Source organism: Haliotis rubra, unplaced genomic scaffold (assembly GCF_003918875.1).
Source record: "Haliotis rubra isolate DU_JTF1 unplaced genomic scaffold, ASM391887v1 Scf889, whole genome shotgun sequence".
Classification (NCBI taxonomy): domain Eukaryota; kingdom Metazoa; phylum Mollusca; class Gastropoda; order Lepetellida; family Haliotidae; genus Haliotis; species Haliotis rubra.
The window spans coordinates 80,001-87,427 of NW_025767622.1; the positions used below are offsets into that span (position 1 = coordinate 80,001).

The window sequence follows — 7,427 nt, forward strand, 5'->3', positions numbered from 1 at the left end:
ATGTATGTGTACGTGAGGATCTACAGGGAAAGGAAAACGAATACGTTAGGTGCTAACTGAAATGAATACACCAACCACGTTACCCATGAGTCAGTTGGCTATGTTCTTCCTTCTCCTAATGTCGTGTAAGAAGCAAGCAGAAATAGATTACATAATATAATCACTAATTATGGAACTATGTACTCCTTAACCAGATTACGGGGAGAAGGAAAATTACGACATCTAGAAATCTCCTTGTGATTTATACCAGCCCCTTGTATATCAGTGTATATGAGTTTGAGAAATTGAAAAAAGCAATAATAACCTAATCTGTATAACTGTGTAAGTGTGCGTTGTGTCCAAATATATTAATTAGCTCTTGTGCATATTGTGGAATGTAAATTTAAATATTGTGGTGATGTGTGGGCCTAGCATAGATCTCAGGTCACAAATCAAGGTCAAGTTCAGCAACGTTGGGCACCGAGAGTCCTTGGATGAGTTCTGAGAGTTTATAGGACTTCAATGGCACCCGTGAAGAGTCACCTCCTCGTGGTGGGTGCTGGGTAACGCCAAGGGCTACTCAACCACACACACCCCACACACCCCACACACCCCACACACCCCACACACCCCCACACACACACCTGTTTGCCGTGGGTTGCGCCCCTGTGTCGGTGGAGGACGGGAGTCTGGTGTTTGAGGGCACTGGGTCTAGGAACACGGTTCCTTTGCCCAACACACCACTTCGCCCCTTACTTCACCTAGACGGTTGGTTGAATGAGCCCGGTTCAACAAATCGGCTGGTCATGCCAAGCCCTGTCCATGGATTTATCTGTAAATGCACAAAATTTGATTTGAATTGTATAAATTTTGGTCTTGGCGCCCTTTGCTTACGTAACAGCATTTGACTTGTTTATCATGAACTTTGCCTAGAGTCTTATGCCCGGAAGGCGGTGGCTCAGGGGCCAATCTGGTGGAAGAATTAATATTTTAGTTTTTTCTGCTGAAGTATATCATCCGAGTATCCTTGGTGCTGCAAGCTGGAGACCCGCTTGTTTTAGCATTGTCCTTGTGATACTCCAAGGTGGCTTAGGAGCCCGGATGATGAAATCTAAAAAACTAAACATGGCTTACGAAACACACACACATACACACACACACCTTAAAAGAGCAAACAACCTCTTGAAAATGATCCTGTGGACTTCTTCAGACTGCCCAAACAAATTGATATTACTGACCACGATTTGTTGTTATTGAAACAAAAGATGACACACCACTGCAGTTAAACTCTTTTGCTGTGTCTAAGGATATCCAAGGCATTGCCGGTGATGTAAAGAGCATTTAAAGATTGCGTTCTGGTGCGCTGTTAGTTGAGTGCAGCAAAAGACAACAGTCAACCAACTTGTTGAATAAAGACACTTTTGTTGGCATTCTAGTTACCATCACGACCCATAAAACACTGAACACGAGCAAGGGAATCGTGCGAGACCGTGATCGCTTGCTTCCAGATATGTCGGAACTTGATATAGTTTCTGAGATGAGAGATCAAGGTGTATTGTACGACAAACGTTTCTCAACCCGTAAAAAGAACATTACCATTAAAACTAATACCTATCTGTTTTCCTTCTCTTCACCTACTGCTCCAAAATCACTTAAGGCTGGGTACTGTAATATCAATGTGGACACGTACATTCCGAACCCCCTCCGGTGTTTCAAGTGCCAAACGTTCGTCCATGGCATAAATACTTGCACATTGTCTGTTGTGTGTGCTCACTGTAGTGAAAAGACACACACAACAGAAGATTGTGACAGTAATGTCAAAAAGTGTACCAACTGTGCAGGGGAGCACCCATTTTCTCTAAAGAATGTCATATCTGGAAACAGCAAATGGCTGTCAATCGAATAAAGTTTACCCAAAACATCAGTTTTGCAGATGCAAAAATATGGTTCCGAGCGCAGAACAAACAGACAGCTATGCTTCCATTGCCAGATCTAATCCAGAGGCAACAACAACAATAACGGAAATATCTGCAAGCTGTCAGACTTGGCTGAAAACGGATTCCCCTCACCTGCCATACCTACACAAAATGCTGAATCACTTCCTGGTACATCTCTAATTCAATCGGAGACATCTCCTGATGGTGAACTATCTTCTCAATCGTCAACAAGGTCTCAACTCAATAAAACCAAAAGTAAAAGCCAGATTCCTTGAAAATGCTAAGTGGCAGAGCTCCCAATGGGTGGGAAAATATAATCCAATTGTTCAACAGACATGGACCACTTGAAGACATGGACGTGTCTGAAAACGTCCGTTCTAGGGCACACAGCTTGTCGCCCACCAAACAAGTGCGGGGTAGATCCCCAATAAATCCACCCAAAAGATTGGTTATCATAATAATATTATACAGTGGAATTGCAGAGGACTAAGGACTAATTTCAATTAATTGCAGCTCTTAGTCCAAGATTTTATTCCGCCAGCCATCTGTCTGCAGGAGACATATTAAAAACAGACGTACACGTTTGAACTACGTCATTTCAATGCGTATCATTATTTTTCACCCCCTGGTAATAGGGCTACTGGAGGATCTTCGATCCTTATCAAACAGACAGTTATCCATAGCCCTGTTTTACTTAATACTGATCTCCAGGCTGTTGCCGGTCGACTCACTTTACATGTTGCGTTCACATTATGTTCTTTGTATATCTCACCGTCTTCAATTCCTCAGAAGACTGAACTTCAAAATGTATATGACCAACTCCCGAAACCCTGCATTATTATGGGAGATGTAAATGGCCACAACCCACTTTGGGATGATGCCACTACTAACGCTAAAGGTAAACTGTTGGAAGAGTTCTGTTCAGACAATGATTTGTGCACATATAATGACGGCTCCAACACATATTTACATCCTGGCACAGGTGCTTATTCAGCTCTGTAGTTATCGCTTACAGACTCACACCTTTTCAACGAATTTGAATGGTCAGTCCACAATGACCTCTGCGGAAGTGACCATTTTCCAACAATACTGCAGCCTGTGAACCAATCTGATATTGCCCCACCCTCAAGATTGAATTTTAGAAAGCTAACTGGCATTTATATCATACTTTGTGTTGTAACAGACTTAAACCTGAACTTTTTACAGATGTTCCTGATGCCATAAAGGATTTTTCTGCACAACTCAGTAAAATAGCTGATGAGTGTATCCCCAAACCCTCTGCAATTTCACACATCCGAAAACCATGGTGTTTAAGAATGAGTGCAAACAGACTAGGAAGGCACGGAAAAAGGCTGAGAATTATTTCCGTCGCCATCCTATTGAGCATAATTTGAATGCATTCAAAATTTTAAACGCTAAGGCACGGCATACATCAAGCAAAGTAAACGTCAATCCTGGCGAAATTATTTGTCAAACATCAATTCACGAACACCGATATCACAGGTATGGAACATGATCCCAAAAATAAGAGATAAGGGCTCTAAATCTAGCATTAAGCATCTCAAAGACAGAGACGAATTATTAACAGATAAATAAACTTGGAGAAACTTTGGCCAAACATTCTTGCTCGTCGCATTATGTACATCAATTCAAGAAATATAAAACATTACAGGAAAAGAAATTTATTAATTTCAATTCAGATAATGGGGATGATTACAATGAACTATATTTTTTATTCATGAGCTTCATACTGCTCTTGACCAAGCTCATGATACTGCTACAGGGGCTGATTATCAGCTTCTGAAGCACTTACCGGCATCATGTTTAGAGACCCTCTTAAACAGTTTTTTAGGATATTTGGACATCTGGAAAATGTCCTTCTCCATGGCGTGACGCTATAGCAATACCAATACCTAGGCCTGGGCGTGATCAAACGGATCCGTCAAATTATCGACCTATTTCACTAACTTGCTGTGTTTGCAAAACCATAAATAATCGACTTGTTTGGTACTTGGAAACAAATAACCTTATTACGGATATACAATGTGGTTTCCGTTAAAACAGATGTACTGTCGATCACTTAGTGCGTTTGGAATCATTTGTTAAGAACGCTCTAATTAACAAACAACACGCTGTGTCTATCTTTTTTTGAAACGTGGAAACATGGTATTTTCAAGACATTTTCAAGTCCGCGTGGGTTCTACCCTGTCTGATCATTACACCCAGGATCAGGGTGTCCCACGGGGTAGTATTTTGTCTGTGACTTTATTTAGTATCAAGATCAACAGTTTATCAACGGTTTTAAATGATTCAATTGATGGATCCCTTTTCGTGGATGATTTTAATATTCCTTGTCGAGGTAAAAACATGCATACCATTGAACGGCAAATGCAGTTATGTCTAAACAAAATAGATAAATGGTGTCTAGAAAACGGTTTTAAAGTCCAAAACTAATTGCATACATTTTTGTCGTAAATACAAACCACATAAAGACCCTGAATTATTTCTTAATGGCACACCAATCAAATTTGTGAAGGAGTCAAAGTTTCTGGGTCTTATTTTCGACTCTCTCTTGACGTTTTTGCCGCATATTAAATCCTTTAAGACTAAATGCCTGAAGGCACTCGATTTGTTAAAGGTTGTATCAAATTCAGAGTGGGGAAGGGATCAAACTACCCTCCTTCACTTATACAGATCATTGGTGCGATCTCAACTTTATTATGGCTCGATCGTAAATGCGGAGCCTGCAAAAGCTACCTTGAACTATTTGATTCTGTCCACCACCAAGATCTAAGACTTCGTCTTTGATCATTTAGAACTTCTCCTGTTGACAGTCTTTACGTCGAGGCAAATGAGCCTTCTCTTAGCCAACGCCCATATAAAATTATCTTTACAATATATTACCAAACTATATTCTAACGATGTGTCTTCTAACCCTTTGTATAACAAAATATCTGTGTCTTTAATCCTCATTTCTTATGCTGGCATTTGTAAATATACCTTTTTAAAAAATCAAAAATATTCCCTTGTTCCGTCTCTTCTGCTGAAGTAAATATATATAATACATACAAATCCTTATTTAGTCATGGGTCCAAGGATGTAGACGCAGTGGCTAGTGCCACTGTCACTGGATCCAACACATTATCTTCTCGATTGCCCAATAACAACTCTAGTTTCACAGCAGAAGCTAATGCCATAATAACAACTCTTAAATATATAAACCAAAAACACGGAAATATAAACAATACATAATATTTTCAGATTCTCTTTCTTGGCTTCAGGCTATTAAAAATCTTTCTTGTAAACATCCACTTTTAGAAGAAATTATTGAATTTTATAATGAGCCTGCCACTGGCCAATGCGACATCGTCTTTGTTGGTTACCCATCCACGTTGGCATTTCTGGGAACACAATGGCTGATCTTGCTGCCAAGGCAGCACTCAACAAATCTGTGACACCACTTCCTATTCCATACTGGGATTGTAAAGCTAGCATTAGAACTTACATCCGTGATCTGATGCAAAACAAGTGGGACACCCAAGTAGGTATTACCAAATTATGCTACAAACAAAAAGTATGGGAACACCCTAAAATGTGATAGTCATATATAAACCTTAACTTGGTGAGGTCATTTATACTCTAAGGTAAATGCAACTTTTTGTGTGCTTCATGGGCACTTTAAACGACATGTTGGAACATGCAGTGAAGCAACTGATTCAATATTCGTTGAGTTTGAGTGAAATGAAACATTGTCAAAAACAGTGAAAAACAAGGGTGCTGAAATATTGCCAAAGTTACTGTAAATTTTAACTCACTCACTCACTCACTCACTAGGACTTCAGTCCTGCCCCACAACGAATCACATGTGATACATGTGTTCTCACCTTAGGTAATTGAGTTTGTTCAAAATTGCCTCTGTTTACCCATCTGTTTAACCCCTGTGGGTTGAGTCACATGACTGCTAACCTTCTAGCGCCCCTAGTACCTTGGGTTACCCGGGGTAATACGAAGCATATTGTTAGCGCTATGAGCATCCCTTCATTACAAACGCACTTATTAGTTATTATTATTACGTTTTACAGGTTGCAAATAGTATGCACCAGAGAGCATTCGGGTGATCCTGGCACAGTCAGCTCGCTACCCGTGTTGTGACGTTACACGTTAGACCAGACTGCGATTTCCGAAACGCGATAATCATGCCGGTTGCCGCTAGGTGCTCATCGCTTGAACCAAACAGGACTCCTCCTTGGCAGATAGCAAAATATTTTTTTTATGCGTCACAGCCTGTCATTTGTCACAACAGGTTTCTGTAGACACAGAATGTTAATGATAGCCCTGAGGTCGTTACCCAGTAATCCATTCTTGTCGTAAGAGGCGACTGGCTGGTGGATGGTCAAGACAGGCTGACTTGGTTGACACATGTCATCGTATCCCAATTGTGTAAATCGATGCTCATGCTGTTGATCACTGAACTGTCTGGTCCAGACTCGATTTCTTACAGACCGCCGCCATATAACTGTACTATTGCGCAACAAACCAGCCAACCAACCTTAAGTCCAGGATCGATAAGTGATATATCAGGTTGTGAGAAATCGAACTCGAACCGGCAAACCCATAGATCTTCACTTCTTTGGGTCCGATGTTCGTAAGCGTGTGAACGAACGTCATTCAAACGTCAATACATCATAACCCATTTGTAGATGAGTCTGTAATTACATGGGGTTGTAGTTACTCTGACTGCCAGAACGCCACTGATTATTGCCCTTGGAAGGGTCACGTGACAGTACTACAGAGACACCATACTGGTTTTATGGTTTAGCAATATTCCAGCAATGTCATGACAGGGGACACCTTACATAAGCTTCACAAATTTACCCATAGCGGGAATCGAACCGGGTCTTCAGAGTGACAAGCTGACGCTTTGGCCATTAGGCTATCACACCATCCCTGGCATAAATAGTTGGGCCTTTTACGCCAGTGTGATGGTTGACATATAATCATCCCATACGCTTGTGCAACAACGCATTATTTTTTTAGTCATGAGATTAACCCCCTCTACCCGACATGAGATTAACCCCTTCTACCCGACATGAGATTAACCCCCTCTACCCGACATGAGTATGTTCATGCCAAGGACTTGCTTTGTCCTGCACTAGTACACTCCGTCACACAGGGATCCCACACTGTTAACTGTGAAATGTTTTACTGAGGGGCTTGAGGGGAGATCTGAGCAGTACCCGGAGTGGCCACCATGTGCTGCTTTTTTGACACAGGTTCACTAAGTCTACGAATTCTGTCTTCGTTTCTCTCCTGTACTATCCGTTATCAACACGTGCTTGTCCATTGTTCACCTGAACAATATGAGTTCACACGAGTGGTACAAGTGACAATAAGGAATTGCATCGAACATCATTTTTGCCACCGATGTGTAGACAAATCTGAAATATCTACCACACGTCCATCATAAAACTTTATGAAAGATTTACTGAGACCATGAATGTTGTAACTTTT

At 41.1% G+C, this 7,427-nt stretch overlaps 1 long non-coding RNA gene across 1 annotated transcript in view; it reads right to left on the reverse strand.

The window, feature by feature from the left end:
- LOC124263546 overlaps nt 1–4,862 on the reverse strand; it is a 24,693-nt gene extending 19,831 nt beyond the window's left edge. The window contains exon 1 of the long non-coding RNA XR_006894870.1: nt 4,852–4,862. This is a non-coding gene — a long non-coding RNA (uncharacterized LOC124263546). The remainder of the gene's footprint in view (nt 1–4,851) is intronic.
- Nucleotides 4,863–7,427: the final 2,565 nt, after the last annotated feature.